The 17,563-nt window shown below is 38.1% G+C and overlaps 1 long non-coding RNA gene across 1 annotated transcript in view; it reads right to left on the bottom strand.

Moving 5' to 3' along the window:
• Window positions 1-17,563, bottom strand: part of LOC128664075 (uncharacterized) — a 115,138-nt gene that overhangs the window by 53,754 nt on the left and 43,821 nt on the right. The window lies entirely within an intron of this gene.

The raw sequence follows: 17,563 nt of genomic DNA, 5'->3' as shown, positions 1-17,563 counted from the left end.
CTGCCAGTACCCAAGATGGCCACCAATAAGGCAGATGGGGAGGGTTAGAGAGCTGTTTTGGGGGGGATCAGGGGGGTTGGGGGCTAAGGGGGGATGCTACACCACAGCATATGTAAATATGCTAAAAAAATAAATAAAAAAAATTAAAAACCTTTTATTTTAGTACTGGCAGACTTTCTACCAGTTCTTAAGATGGCGGGGACAATTGTGGGGTGGGGGAGGGAAGGGAGCTGTTTGGGAGGGATCAGGGGGTCTGATGTGTCAGGTGGGAGGCTGATCTCTACACTAAAGCTAAAATTAACCCTGCAAGCTCCCTACAAACTACCTAATTAACCCCTTCACTGCTAGCCATAATAAACGTGTGATGCGCAGCAGCATTTAGCGGGCTTCTAATTACAAGAAAGCAACGCCAAAGTCATATATGTTTGCTATTTCTGAACAAAGGGGATCCCAGAGAAAAATTTACAACCAATTGTGCCATAATTGCACAAGCTGTTTGTAAATAATTTCAGTGAAAAACCTAAAATTGCGAAAAAATTTAAGTTTTTTTTAAATTTGATCGCATTTGGCGGTGAAATGGTGGCATTAAATATACCAAAATGGGCCAAGATCAATACTTTGGGTTGTCTACTACACTACACTTAAGCTAAAATTAACTCTACAAGCTCCCTACATGCTCCCTAATTAACCTCTTCACTGCTGGGCATAAAACACGTGTGGTGCGCAGTGGCATTTAGCAGCCTTCTAATTACCAAAAAGCAACGCCAAAGCCATATAAGTCTGCTATTTCTGAACAAAGGGGATCCCAGAGAAGCATTTACAACCATTTATGCCATAATTGCATAAGTTGTTTGTAAATAATTTCTGTGAGAAACCTAAAGTTTGTGAAAAAGTGAACAATACTTTGGGATGTCTTCTAAAAAAAAAAATATATATATGTCAAGGGATATTCAGGTATTCCTGACAGATATCAGGGTTCCAATGTAACTAGCGCTCATTTTGAAAAAAAGTGGTTTTGAAATAGCAAAGTGCTTCTTGTATTTATTTCCCTATAACTTTCAAAAAAAGCAAAGAACATGTTAACATTGGGTATTTCTAAACTCAGGACAAAATTTAAAACTATTTAGATGTTGTACCCGCTGCGGGAGTTTGGTCTGTCACTGTGAAGCGGGCGTAACCCTTACACTACCTGATCGATACAACATCATACCTGATGTTTTAAAGCATGTTATTCCAAACAATTTAGGAATGTTAGGTGATTTATGCCCTTTATGGATTAAAACCAGACTCTACATCAACTATGTAATTTTCCGTGGGAGTTTTGCCATGGATCCCCCTCCGGCATGCCACAGTCCAGATGTTAGTCCCCTTGAAACAACTTTTCCATCACTATTGTGGCAAGAAAGAGTCCCTGTGGGTTTTAAAATTTGCCTGCCTATTGAAGTCTATGGCGGTTCACCCGGTTCGCCCATTTGCGAACATTTGCGGAAGTTCGCGTTCGCCGTTCGCCAACCGAAAATTTTATGTTCGCGACATCACTAATGTCTATATATCTCAAGATCTATTTGCGAATATCTCTGAAAATCCATCTGAGATATTATTTAATGTGCATAAGATTGTAATGTAAAATATTTTCATTATCTACATAGTTAAACATCTCTATACATATAAATCCATGTTTCTCTATATATGTGTATGTATGTCAATGTAAAAACCCTGCGTAATGTATTTTTTAAGTGTTTCGTGAATCTTTAATGTTGCGCAAAACTGTTAACTACAGCTCTTCGAGCAAGGGAAAAATTGTTGCGTAAAAGGCGAATTCGCTGCGCAATCATGATTTTTTAAAACTTGTAATAGCTGCACAATGGAAATTGATTGCGAAAATACCATATCGTGCGCAGAAAAATCAAAACGCATGACATGTAATCTTGCCCACTGTGAGATATAACTGAATCAGAAAATTGTTCTTAATCACCCACAAAGCAGGGCTTTACAAATAGAGGCCAAAAAAAGGAATTTTGGAGAACATCCTGGCTATGGCCATGTTTGATTGCAATACAATGTACTACATAAGACTTCAGGCTAAACTCCACAATACACCTATTTTTCTGTACCATCAGCTCAGATGTTCTACAGCTTTTGTTCCAGGTCTCTTCTCCGTTTTTAATGAACAATTTATTGTGAGTAGCTGTAGTTTTCCAGAGCATTTACAGAGGCCATTCTGACCTACAATCCAAACCCGTTAGAGTTCCAGACTTCCCCAAAGAAGTTTGTACTGCACTTAAGTGCACATATCTCCTGTAATCCTGAGTAAGAATGGTATTGACTTACTATATTGATTGGCTTTTAGAGACCATGGCAAATTCAACATTTGACATAATTATATTAATATCTGTTCTTATGAATCCTTAGATACCAGTATTCTGATCTGAGTGTGATGTCCGTGGGAACTACTGGGCTGTGTGGAGGTCTCAACTGAGACCCTGGAGGTAGCTGTTTCTACAGAAGGGATTTGTGCAAGTCCTTTTGGAGTTATGGCTGTCCCTCTGTAATTCACTGGAATCTGCTTGTTAATAGTAGTGGTGCTGAGTTTACCATTCTGCACTCAAGTCATGGCATGACAGATGGAATCATGGGGGTAACTGACGGATCAGTTTGGGGCTCTGCTGTATGAGAAAGTGAATTGCAATTTAATTTACAATCTATACTTTATATTTGTGCAGAGTTTGTGGGCAGCAAAAACATACCTAGGGGTCGAATTATCAAGGGTCGAATGGCACCTGATCCCCTTGTTTCCGCATGAGCCTTTAGGCTCACCAGAAACAGCAATTAAGACCACTGCGCCTTAACTGATCTGCCACCTCTGAGCCTGTGTACATCAATCCGCCCGATCTCATACGATCGGATGAGTGACACCTCCTGCTAGTGGCCAATTACCAGAACTGCTTGTGCAATGCTAAATGCCTACAGCGTTTGCTGTCTGCATTTAGCGATGTCTGGCGGACATGATCCGCTAACAGCGGATGATGTCGGCCAGACATTGATAAATCGGCCGCCTAGTATTTTCTATTTGGGACTTCACTCAGCCCAATCATCAAGGGCACATCATGGTGACAAAAAGGACTTAAAGCCGCTATAAGATGTTTCCTTTCAGTGGGACAACTACTCCTGTCTGGTGACCTATAGGTCTAATCTTTAATTTTAATATTAATTATATTGTATACATTTTAATTATATTTGCAACTGTTAGATATTGTTAATATATACCATGTTTTATTATTCTAAGCTAGTGTTAATTTAGCAAAAACAGGTCAGGTTATTACTTCCCTACATGTGCTCTAGTATTGAAACAGGTTTAAAGGCATAGTAAAGTCATAATTAACTATTCAGAATTCAGAAAGAACATGCAGATTCAAACAACTTTACAATTTACTTCTAATATAAAATGTGTTTTGTTCTCTTAGTAGGCTTTGTTGAATAGTAAAGCTAGGTAGGCTCATAGGAAATTAGGAACGTGTATGTGCCGTTAATGCTCTATGGCAGTAGCTCTGCAACTATGTATAACATTGCTATAAACATTGTTTTAAACACTGCTGCGAGGTGGATAAAGACACATGCACACTCCTGAGCTCACCTAGGGTTACTCTTTAACAAACTATACCAAGAGAACTAAACAAGCCTCAGAAGTAGTTTGGAAAGTTGTTTAAAATGTTATGCTATTTCCGATCCATTAAAGTTTAATTTTTGTCCCTTTAAAGTGAAAGTAAACACATTGAGATTTTAATGTAAATGGATTAGTTATGCTTAGTAAAACAACTTTGCAATATACTTATTACATAATGTTTTTGCCTCCTTTTCATGAAATTAAGCTTTGAAAATTGTGTTTTTTTTTATTCTGACAACTTAAAAGCACCCTGTAGACCTATCAAGGCTAACCCTGCAGCATATCTTTCCGTTTTTGGCTTTAACAACTAAAATCTGCAAAACAATTTGCTTTATTTTATACAGTACTAGCATAACGACTGGGGCTAGTCTTTTCAGCTGCAGACTGAAGACCAGATTGGCTTCTTCAAATGAGGTACATGTTGAATTGAGTTTGGCTACTGAAAAACAATTACAGCAAACAAGATGTTAAGTTAATTTAAAAAAGTTTAGACTTGACTGATATGTTATTCTATAACAACACAAGAGAAATAAAATATCTTCTAATGACAAGGCATTTACTGTCCCTTTTCAAGTCATCACTGAGGCATCAGGGTGGTGAATTAGTGCGTCCGTAGGGTTAAATTATAGCTATAACCAGCCTGGGTGTACTGTGTTGTTATTATATCACATAAGCTATATGCTCTTGTTACAAAACTTCAGCTTTGCTGTTACTTTATATCTTTGATAATTTTCATTATCAGAGGTATATTTATGATCTACTGTACTCTGCAGTGTCATGTGCTTGAATAATTATATTAAGTGCTGATGTTTTTCTATGTATTTATAATACTATTGGCAGAGCTGCCTGTTTAATCTTTTGTAAAGGGTATAGGCTTTGAAGAGTACAGTGCGCCCCATAAATGACTAAGGTATATGCAGATTAGCCCCACAACATGGGAGTTACAAATTATATAAGCAGCCACTTATCTTGCGGAGCACATATATAAAGAGAGCCGAGCTAAGTAGCGGCTTATTCTGTTCACTAAAGTTAGTTACCCCATCTCATTCCATGTTTATCAAAATTGCTGTTGAAATCCAGTTGCTGAAGAGCATACCTAGGTAGGCTTAGGAATATACACATATTTCGAACACTATATGAAATCCGCATTTGCAATGATATTTGTAATAATTGTATACATCGTAAACACTGCTGTCCTCTAGTGCGTAACAATGACACAACATTGTTAGTTACAAATATTGTTGAAACACTCCTGTCATATGGAATTCAAGACACATGCATGCCCCTAAGCCTATCTAGGTTTGCTGTCCAACTAAACATACCTAAAGAAGTAAAGGAAAATTGATGATAGAAGTAAATTGAGAGTTATTAAAAATTACCTGCTATGTTTGAATTTTGAAAGCTTAATTTGAGGCTGAATTATCAAATGTCTGTCAGACAGTGCGGATCAGGTCCACCAGACATCCCTGAATGCGGAGAGCAATACGCTCTCTGTATTCAGCATTGCACCAGCAGCTCACAATCGGCCGCCAGCAGGGAGGTGTCAATCAAGCCGATTGTACTCGATCGGGTTGAATTGTGCTGATTCCTGTCTGCCTCATCAGAGCAGACGGACAGGGTTACGGAGCAGCGGTCTATAGACCGCTGCTCCATAACTTGTGTTTCAGGTGAGTCTGAAGACTCGCCAGAATTACGGGCCCACAAGCTCCATAAGGAGATCGATAAATGGGCCTCTATGTCTTTGATGTCCCTTATATTTTATATGTCACTTTTATATTGGGCCAAATGTGTCTTTAAGTGAATCATTACTTGTTTAAGTTGTTGGAAAATTGTTTGCTACCTGCTGTTTTACAATGTTTTCAGCAATGTTATATATTGCTGCAAACACTGCTGCCGTGTAGTGCATTCTCCTGAGCCCCTCTGTGCTTGCCTAGCTTTACTCTTCAAAAAATGTGAGAATTTAAAAAGCTATTTAAAATTGCATGCTCTGAGTCTAGCTAAAACATTAAAGCTTAAGTCTGACTTTACTGTCCCTTTAAAAAGCACTGATAAATTGTTCCAATAAAGCTTGTGGGGTGTTATTATGACACAAATGCATTTGAAAAGCTTGTGAGACATAGGTTATTGTAGGATCTTCAAAGGTTTGAATTTTAAAACCCCAATACATTTCACACATAGGGCTCTTTTCCATTGAGTCGGCCTAAATAGATCGGTAAGCTACCAAAGCAGCCGACAGCTAAAAGTAGTTTAGGGCACTATTTTAGTACCAGGTTTCAATTGAAAAATATTGTGCAATGTGTAAGTTAAAGGGACACTGAAACCAATTTTTTTCTTTTTCAGTTCAGATAGTGCATGCAATTTTAAGCAAATTTCTAATTTACTCCTATTATCATTTTTTCTTTGTTCTTTTGCTATCTTTATTTGAAGAAGAAAGCATCTAAGCTTTTTTTTTCCGGTACAGGACTCTGGACAGCACTTTTTTATTGGTGGATGAATTTATCCACCAATCAGTAAGGACAACCCAGGTTGTTCACCAAAAATGGGCCAGCATATAAACTTACATTCTTGCATTTCAAATAAAGATAGCAAGAGAACAAAGGAGATTTGATAATAGGAGTAAATTAGAAAGTTGCTTAAAATTTCATGCTTTACCTGAATCACTAAAGAAAAAATTTGGGTTCAGTGTCCCTTTAACGTTGTGGTAATGCTTCCATCCGATGTCAGATTTCTCGCAAATTGCTCCATAACAAGTTTGTTATACACTATAAAATTTACGTTTAACGCCTGTGCTCCTAATCTGTGATTACCTCTAGAGAGAAACAAAAACAAAGATACATTGAATTCATTACAAAATAAAATGAAATGAAAAATGTTTTATTTAATGAAAATAAATAATGTTTTTTTAATTTATCGATATATGTAATATTTAGTGCTGCCCTAGGCATATGCCTCTTTGGAATTCTGGAGATATGTGCTTGATTATATTTTTATATGTAAATACATATTGATATTTAAATAGGAACATAACTCCAACTAGTCCTATACCTGTATCAGCAATAAATATTACAAATAACTAGAATTGTATTGTTTGAAAACTTTAATATCTCTAAGGAAAACAGGCATAAAAAAAGCTTTTTCATCCCCTCATTTACACCTAGCTGAGCACGCCGCAATGCTTCAGACCTTTCCGACAGCGTTTTAACTGTTTCCGCATTCACTGGAAACATAGTTAAAATGCGGCATTGTAAAATGTCGATAAGCGTATTGGCTTTCGACAGCTGTTTTTTGTTATGACTTCACAAAAACCCAATTGCAGCTCAATGGAAACGAGTCCATGGTTGGAATATGGGACATAGTTAAAGGGATAATCTAAAGAAAAAAAGATGCAGCTGCACTACAAAAGGTACCAGATAGATGGCTAAAAAAAAGTAGAAACTTTATTGACTTTTAAAATACAGATGCATATCAGGAAACTCCTGACCAGGCACTTAATCAGAGCATGCAATTTTAAGCAACTTTCTAATTTACTCCTATTATCAATATTTCTTTGTTCTCTTGCTTTCTTTATTTGAATGTATGCTTTGGAGCCAGCCTATTTTTGGTGCAACACCTGGGTAGCGCTTGCTGATTGGTGGCTACATTTAGACACCAAACAGAAAGCACTACCCAGGTGCTGAACCAAAAATGAGCTGACTCCTATGCTTACATTCCCGCCTTTTCAAAGAAAGATTGCAAGAGAACGAATAAAAAATGATAATAGGAGTAAATTAAAAAGTTGCTTATAAATGAATGCTCTATCTGAATCATGAAAGTTTAATTTTTACTATTACTTTAAGTAGATCTTTTCTAATAAAACAACATTTTTGTAAACACAGCTCTTCTATAACTGTAAAAACATAGTAGATGTTACAGAGGCACATCAAATCATATTGTCTCATAAAGATGGAAAAACTATAGTTGCCAAAATTTGAAACTGGGGCACTTTGCAGCAGTCCAATGAGGCAAGCAGGTTATAGGATAATTGGCCCTTTCCTATCAATAGCTGTTTATAATACCTTCCACTCTGCTCAGGCCCAAAATAACCAAAGTAAATTGAATAGAAACGCAAAAAATATTAAACATTGTTTTATTGTATGTAATCTGTGAACTGCATTCACAGATACTAGTTCTGTTGTTCTAATGCGAAGTGCAGGCTCCACATATCACATAATATGATTATTATTATTTTAACAGATGCTATGCAAACAAATATATACCTAAGACACAAGATACCAACAAAGACCTCTTATCTTATTACCAAAATCATATAAAGCCCGAAGGTAGAGCAGAGTTGTACAATGTGGGCTAGACCCTTGGAAAAATGATAACATGGGACATGAGTAGGGATGAGCGAATGTGCAGAAAGCGTAATTTGTTTGGTAGAACGAATAAATACATTAAAATTCTGTAATCTTAAATTACTTTTGTTTTCAAATGTTCATAATTAGATTGAATATTCACATTCGAAATGTCAAGTGTAACATTCGATTTAACAAATTCTAATCAGAAGTTCAATAGTTCATGCGGTAGGGAATTTAGTAAATTGATACATTATAGATACAAATAAATACATTTGAATGTTTCTATTTTGAATATTGCATAACTCGAATACAGGTGGCCCTCGTTTTACAACGGTTCAATTTACACCGTTTCAGAATAACAACCTTTTTTCCCAGTCATGTGACTGCTATTGAAAAGCAGTGCATTTATTAAAATAGCCAGTAGGTGGAGCTGTCCGCTTGTGTTGCAGTAAAGCCAACCAAGCTGAAATTAATCAGTTTAACCAGACCTGAGCTATTGGGCAGATTTCAAAGGAACAAGATCTTCCTGTCTATAACTCAGTCCAGATTGGAATGCATAGAAAGAACTGTTTGCAGAAAAATGCAAGTGAAGTCTGTGTTGTGTGATTATTTTATTAGGTTTATAATGTGGATTAGCAAATGTTTTTGTTCATTTAACTTAGTTTAATTATATATTCTGTGTTGTGCGATTATTTTATTAGGTTTATAATGCTGTCTAGCATTTAAAGTCTTAATTTCAAAGCTTTAAAAATAATGTATTAGGTGTTACTTATGTCAATTTTGAGAGGGGCCTGGAACCTATCTCCCTCACTTCCCATTGATTTACATTATAAACTGGGATTCAATTTACAACGGTTTCGATTTACAACCATTCCTTCTGGAACCTAACCCCGGCGTAAAATGAGGGCTACCTGTATTACATTTAAACAAAACATTAGAAATACTAGTACATGAAACTAATGTTAGAATGTTTGAAATGAATGTACAAATGTGTTAAAATTTGTTTCATTTTTTGAATGTTGCAAAACATTCTCCCATCCCTAGACATGAGACCAAACACCAGAAGTGTCCCAGAAAAAACATAATTTATGCTTACCTGATAAATTCCTTTCTTCTGTTGTGCGATCAGTCCACGGGTCATCATTACTTCTGGGATATAACTCCTCCCCAACAGGAAATGCAAGAGGATTCACCCAGCAGAGCTGATATAGCTCCTCCCCTCTACGTCAGTCCCAGTCATTCGACCAAGAATCAACGAGAAAGGAGTAACCAAGGGTGAAGTGGTGACTGGAGTATAATTTAAAAAATATTTACCTGCCTTAAAAAAACAGGGCGGGCCGTGGACTGATCGCACAACAGAAGAAAGGAATTTATCAGGTAAGCATAAATTATGTTTTCTTCTGTTATGTGCGATCAGTCCACGGGTCATCATTACTTCTGGGATACCAATACCAAAGCAAAAGTACACGGATGACGGGAGGGATAGGCAGGCTCATTATATAGAAGGAACCACTGCCTGAAGAACCTTTCTCCCAAAAATAGCCTCCGAGGAAGCAAAAGTGTCAAATTTGTAAAATTTGGAAAAAGTATGAAGCGAAGACCAAGTTGCAGCCTTGCAAATCTGTTCAACAGAGGCCTCATTCTTAAAGGCCCAAGTGGAAGCCACAGCTCTAGTGGAGTGAGCTGTAATTCTTTCAGGAGGCTGCTGTCCAGCAGTCTCATAGGCTAAACGTATTATGCTACGAAGCCAGAAAGAGAGAGAGGTAGCAGAAGCTTTTTGACCTCTCCTCTGTCCAGAATAAACGACAAACAAGGAAGAAGTTTGGCGAAAATTTTTAGTTGCCTGCAAGTAGAACTTGAGGGCACGAACTACATCCAGATTGTGTAGAAGACGTTCCTTCTTTGAAGAAGGATTTGGACACAAGGATGGAACAACAATCTCTTGATTGATATTCCTGTTAGTAACTACCTTAGGTAAGAACCCAGGTTTAGTACGCAGAACTACCTTGTCTGAGTGAAAGATCAGATAAGGAGAATCACAATGTAGGGCTGATAACTCAGAGACTCTTCGAGCCGAGGAAATAGCCATTAAAAATAGAACTTTCCACGATAACAATTTTATATCAATGGAATGAAGGGGTTCAAATGGAACACCTTGTAAAACGTTAAGAACTAAGTTTAAACTCCATGGCGGAGCAACGGCTTTAAACACAGGCTTGATCCTAGCTAAAGCTTGACAAAAAGCCTGGACGTCTGGATTTTCTGACAGACGCCTGTGCAACAAGATGGACAGAGCTGAAATCTGTCCCTTTAATGAACTAGCCGATAAACCCTTTTCTAGACCTTCTTGTAGAAAGGACAATATCCTAGGGATCCTAACCTTACTCCAGGAGTAACGTTTGGATTCGCACCAGTATAGGTATTTGCGCCATATTTTATGGTAAATCTTTCTGGTAACAGGCTTCCTAGCCTGGATCAGGGTATCAATAACCGACTCAGAAAAACCACGCTTTGATAAAATCAAGCGTTCAATTTCCAAGCAGTCAGTTTCAGAGAAGTTAGATTTTGATGTTTGAATGGACCCTGTATCAGAAGGTCCTGTCTCAGAGGTAGAGACCAAGGCGGACAGGATGACATGTCCACTAGATCTGCATACCAAGTCCTGCGTGGCCATGCAGGCGCTATTAGAATCACAGATGCTCTCTCTTGTTTGATTTTCGCAATCAATCGAGGAAGCAGCGGGAAGGGTGGAAACACATAAGCCATCCCGAATTTCCAAGGTGCTGTCAAAGCATCTATCAGAACCGCTTCCGGATCCCTGGATCTGGACCCGTAGTGAGGAAGTTTGGCGTTCTGGCGAGACGCCATGAGATCTATCTCTGGTTTGCCCCAACGTCGAAGTATTTGGGCAAAAATCTCCGGATGAAGTTCCCACTCTCCCGGATGAAAAGTCTGGCGACTCAAGAAATCCGCCTCCCAGTTCTCCACTCCCGGGATGTGGATTGCTGACAGGTGGCAAGAGTGAGACTCTGCCCAGCGAATTATCTTTGATACTTCCATCATTGCTAGGGAGCTTCTTGTCCCTCCCTGATGGTTGATGTAAGCTACAGTCGTGATATTGTCCGACTGAAACCTGATGAACCCCTGAGTTGTTAATTGGGGCCAAGCTAGAAGGGCATTGAGAACTGCCCTCAATTCCAGAATGTTTATTGGAAGGAGACTCTCCTCCTGATTCCATAATCCCTGAGTCTTCAGAGAATTCCAGACAGCGCCCCAACCTAGTAGGCTGGCGTCTGTTGTTACGATTGTCCAGTCTGGCCTGCTGAATGGCATCCCCCTGGACAGGTGTGGCCGATAAAGCCACCATAGAAGAGAATTTCTGGTCTCTTGATTCAGATTCAGGGTAGGGGACAAATCTGAGTAATCCCCATTCCACTGACTTAGCATGCACAATTGCAGCGGTCTGAGGTGTAGGCGTGCAAAAGGTACTATGTCCATTGCCGCTACCATTAAGCCGATCACCTCCATGCATTGAGCCACTGACGGGTGTTGAATGGAATGAAGGACACGGCATGCATCCTGAAGCCTTGTTAACCTGTCTTCTGTCAGGTAAATCTTCATTTCTACAGAATCTATAAGAGTCCCCAAGAATGGAACTCTTGTGAGAGGAAAAAGAGAACTTTTCTTTTCGTTCACTTTCCATCCATGCGACCTTAGAAATGCCAGAACTAACTCTGTATGAGACTTGGCAGTTTGAAAGCTTGAAGCTTGTATTAGAATGTCGTCTAGGTACGGAGCTACCGAAATCCCTCGCGGTCTTAGTACCGCCAGAAGGGCGCCCAGAACCTTTGTGAAGATTCTTGGGGCCGTAGCCAATCCGAATGGAAGAGCTACAAACTGGTAGTGCCTGTCTAGGAAGGCAAACCGTAGATACCGTTGATGATCTTTGTGAATCGGTATGTGAAGGTAAGCATCTTTTAAATCCACTGTGGTCATGTACTGACCCTTTTGGATCATAGGTAAGATTGTCCGAATAGTTTCCATTTTGAACGATGGAACTCTTAGGAATTTGTTTAGAATCTTTAAATCTAAGATTGGCCTGAAAGTTCCCTCTTTTTTGGGAACCACAAACAGGTTTGAGTAGAACCCTTGTCCTTGTTCCGACCGCGGAACTGGATGGATCACTCCCATTAATAACAGATCTTGTACACAGCGTAGAAACGCTTCTTTCTTTATCTGGTTTGTTGACAACCTTGACAGATGAAATCTCCCTTTTGGGGGAGATAATTTGAAGTCTAGAAGGTATCCCTGAGATATGATCTCCAGCGCCCAGGGATCCTGAACATCTCTTGCCCAGGCCTGAGCGAAGAGAGAAAGTCTGCCCCCCACTAGATCCGGTCCCGGATCGGGGGCTCTCGGTTCATGCTGTCTTTGGGGCAGCAGCAGGTTTCCTGGTCTGTTTGCCCTTATTCCAGGACTGGTTAGGTTTCCAGCCTTGTCTGTAACGAGCAACAGCTCCTTCCTGTTTTGGTGCAGTGGAGGTTGACGCTGCTCCAGGTTTGAAATTCCGAAAGGAACGAAAATTAGACTGTCTAGCCTTGGCTTTGGCCTTGTCTTGAGGTAGGGCGTGGCCCTTACCTCCTGTAATGTCAGCGATAATTTCTTTCAACCCGGGCCCAAATAAAGACTGCCCCTTGAAAGGTATATTAAGTAATTTAGACTTAGAAGTAACATCAGCTGACCAGGATTTTAGCCACAGTGCTCTACGTGCCTGTATGGCGAATCCAGAGTTCTTAGCCGTAAGTTTAGTTAAATGTACTACGGCCTCCGAAATGAATGAATTGGCTAGTTTAAGGACTCTAAGCCTGTCCATAATGTCGTCTAGCGTAGACGAACTAAGGTTCTCTTCCAGAGACTCAATCCAAAATGCTGCCGCAGCCGTAATCGGCGCGATACATGCAAGGGGTTGCAATATAAAACCTTGTTGAACAAACATTTTCTTAAGGTAACCCTCTAATTTTTTATCCATTGGATCTGAAAAAGCACAGCTATCCTCCACCGGGATAGTGGTACGCTTAGCTAAAGTAGAAACTGCTCCCTCCACCTTAGGGACCGTTTGCCATAAGTCCCGAGTAGTGGCGTCTATTGGAAACATCTTTCTAAATATTGGAGGGGGTGAGAACGGCACACCGGGTCTATCCCACTCCTTAGTAACAATTTCAGTTAATCTCTTAGGTATAGGAAAAACGTCAGTACTCGCCGGTACCGCAAAGTATTTATCCAACCTACACATTTTCTCTGGTATTGCAACGGTGTTACAATCATTGAGAGCTGCTAAGACCTCCCCTAGTAATGCACGGAGGTTCTCCAATTTAAATTTAAAATTTGAAATATCTGAATCCAATCTGTTTGGATCAGAACCGTCACCCACAGAATGAAGCTCTCCGTCCTCATGCTCTGCAAGCTGTGACGCAGTATCAGACATGGCCCTAGTATTGTCAGCGCACTCTGTTCTCACCCCAGAGTGATCACGCTTGCCTCTTAGTTCTGGTAATTTAGACAAAACTTCAGTCATAACAGTAGCCATATCATGTAATGTTATCTGTAATGGCCGCCCAGATGTATTAGGCGCCATAATATCACTCACCTCCCGGGCGGGAGATGCAGGTACTGCCGCGTGAGGCGAGTTAGTCGGCATAACTCTTCCCTCGCAGTTTGGTGAAATTTGTTCACATTGTACAAATTGACTTTTATTTAAAGTAGCATCAATACAGTTAGTACATAAATTTCTATTGGGCTCCACCTTGGCATTGGAACAAATGACACAGATATTCTCTGAGTCAGACATGTTTAACACACTAGCAATAACTTGCAACCTGGTTATAATCTTTTTTAGCAAAAACGTACTGTGCCTCAAAGAGGTACTTTAACGATTAAATGACAGTTGAGATAATGAACTGAAACAGTTATAGCATCAAGTTTAAAATAACACAACTTTTAGCAAAGGTTTGTTCCCATTAGTAAATAACTAAATTTGACATAAAAAATTATAGAGTAACGTTTTTATTCACAGTCAATAAAAATTCTCACAGCTCTGCTGAGAGAATGTACCTCCCTTCAAAGAAGTTTGAAGACCCCTGAGATCTGTCAGTGAACCGGATCATGCAGGAAATATAATAGTAGCTGACTGGAATTTTTTGATGCGTAGCAAAAGAGCGCCAAAACGGCCCCTCCCTCTCACACACAGCAGTGAGGAGAAACGAAACTGTCACAATTTAAAGCAGACAACTGCCAAGTGGAAAATAATGCCCAAACATTTATTTACTCAGTACCTCAGCAATGTAAACGATTCTACATTCCAGCAAAAACGTTTAACATGACAATATTTATTAAAAGGATTAGTGACCTTTAACAGAGTAGTTCCGGTGAAAAACCATTCCCAGAATACTGAAGTGTATACATACATGTCATTATAACGGTATAGCAGGATTTTTTCATCAATTCCATTCAGAAAATAAAAACTGCTACATACCTCAATGCAGATTCATCTGCCCGCTGTCCCCTGATCTGAAGCCTTTACCTCCCTCAGATGGCCGAGAACAGCAATATGATCTTAACTACTCCGGTTAAAATCATAGTAATAAACTCTGGTAGATTCTTCTTCAAACTCTGCCAGAGAAGTAATAACACGCTCCGGTGCTATTGTAAAATAACAAACTTTTGATTGAAGTCATAAAAACTAAGTATAATCACCATAGTCCTCTCACACATCCTATCTAGTCGTTGGGTGCAAGAGAATGACTGGGACTGACGTAGAGGGGAGGAGCTATATCAGCTCTGCTGGGTGAATCCTCTTGCATTTCCTGTTGGGGAGGAGTTATATCCCAGAAGTAATGATGACCCGTGGACTGATCGCACATAACAGAAGAAATAGGAATACGTTTTTATGTCATATTTGGGACAAACTGTCTTGCGTTTCTTAGTTCACAGTTTCTTTTTTTATACAAACAACATTTGTCCCCAGATTTTTTTAAGGTTCCAGTATACAGGGTGGTGGCTGCAATATAAGCTATACACGCCATCGCTTTAACAGAAAAGTCTACGCTAGTGGAAAATACATTTTGGTGTCCTTGTATGACTGACACTTCTTATTATTTTTTTATAATTTTTTTTTTTCAGCGAAATTCAAACCCTACTGTTATTGTTGAGATGTTAGTAATAGGTAACATCAATCTTGTGGGACAACATTTTATTTGTATACAGAAAAAGGCATCATGCTGGTTACAATCTGGTGTTAAAATAATTTACAGACCTCAACCTTAGCAAGTCTGAAAAATGTTCTGTCACAGACTTCATGGTGGAAATGGAAAAGTCAACAATAAAACAAAAGTAATTTATGTGGAACAAAATAATGACTTTAAATGAAAAAGACAGTTTCTTGCCACATGGAAAATAACTTATTAATTTACAGGATTGCTCTACCTTGTAAACGATTTATGATACCATGCAACTGTATTTAAGTATTAATTCTCAGTGGGGAGTTTTATTTTACCTGACCAGTTTACATGTCTCCAGTGAAATGTGAGGCCTATTGCCAGTGACTGCATCCAACTGCCTAACCAGTGTAAAGTAATGCTTGGCTTATATTTTTTCATACTGTTTTAATTTACAATATACATTATATATAATGTGTTTGATTCTGGCTAATCATTACCAAACAGATGTTCTCTGAACAGAAAATACTGTCTATTTAAAATAAATAAATTATATATATATATATATATATATATATATAGTATATATGTACTGTATATACAGTATATATATATATATATATATATATATATATATATATATATATATATATATATATATATATATATATATATATATATATATATATGTGACCCATCAGTCAAGAAAGGGGTTCCTTATCATGTGAGGTGATTAATTGGCATCAAAATACTGAGTAAAGTGAGTGCGCTATATATATATATATATAGTGCACTCACTTTACTCAGTATTTTGATGTTAATATTAAGCCCACTTTATTTCTTTTAGAGAGTCTGAACTACAGTTTGGACATAAATGCTAACATTGATACAAAGAACCCTATTACTAAAACACACTTTCAGTTTTACAGTAGAGAATGAATTATTTAATAAAACAATATAAATATAACTGTTTTAAGAAAGTGATAAGATGTGTATTTGCTATACACCCCTTTCTGTATACCAGGTTTACACACATTTGTAGTTTACACAAGAAAAGTGGTCACATTCCTTTACAGTATTAAACTTTTTTTTTTAATAATATATATTTATATATACACACAGTACAGAGCCTTCTTTCCAGGTACTCAGTCCCTCATCCAAATAGAACAGGTGTTATAGATTATAAGCTTTGGACTTGTGTATCCAAATAGTATCTGAAGTTCCGTTTGTTAGGACTCAAGGGGACTTCAATGGACCTATCAAACAGAGGCACATCATTGTTTCTTAAAATTTGTTGCAATTAATTAAAATTAAAGCAACAGTTTCCCTTGGCATGATTAAGCAGAGAGCACTTTTTTTGTTTTGTGCTGAATTTATTGTCATAACCACAGAAGTTCACGTGGCGATTTGAAGTTTTTTTTATGTTGGATTTGCAGAAAAAATACTCTCTCTTATATGGTCCTGCACGTTTCCATATTAAGCACTTACTTTATGAAAAGGGAGGCACTGTATGCATCTGAATGCCCACAGTGAAAACCATAGAGACATTTATTAAAAAAAGGTAACAATGAAATAGGAGGTATCAAAGCACAGCTTATGAAGACCTCAAAAATGGAACCTGGGCATACACTGTGTACATCATAAACACACGATTGACCTGAGATCAAACAATTTCTTCATTGACATCATATATAACGTCTGAACATTTGTTCAGCAAACTAACAACGGCAATTTGCAACAATTTAATAGATTATTATTATTATTGAATTAGCTAAACAAATCAAGAAATAAGAGCTGAGTAAACCCAGAAGGACATTATTTAGGTAAAGTTTTTAAATGGGACAGCAATTTTAGTTCACAAAAAAATTTTTCCATCAAATTTGATCACACAGTTTCTGCTCTCAAGAAGATTTTAAAGTCCTAATAAATTATTAGAGCATTATTGTTATTAATGAACTAAGCTTCATTGCCGTAACAACTTCGAGGTAATGAAAGGCTTGTAAACCATTTACCTAAAATAGCAAACTAGAGTATTGTGTAGAGAAGCAGTTTAAACTCTCTAAAGAGGATGTGATTTCACACAGACACCAATGCTGCTCCCTGTGTAATACGACAAAGTACTGTTTTTGTAGATTTAATAAAACTAAACGCTCACCAAAAAAAATGTATCCATTAGTTATTAAGAGAAAAAACAACTGTTCCCCTAAGTAAACTAGTTCATTTAAGTGCACTAATATAGAAACAAACTGACATTGTATGTTGCTCATGCACTCTGTATAGCACATGAAAATAAATGAGTGTTGGTTGGATCTTATCAGGAGACAGGTTAGATTTGGTGTTTCAAT

The sequence above is a fragment of the Bombina bombina genome, chromosome 6, assembly GCF_027579735.1.
Source record: "Bombina bombina isolate aBomBom1 chromosome 6, aBomBom1.pri, whole genome shotgun sequence".
NCBI lineage: Eukaryota > Metazoa > Chordata > Amphibia > Anura > Bombinatoridae > Bombina > Bombina bombina.
This window is presented reverse-complemented; position numbering and strand designations above follow the sequence as displayed.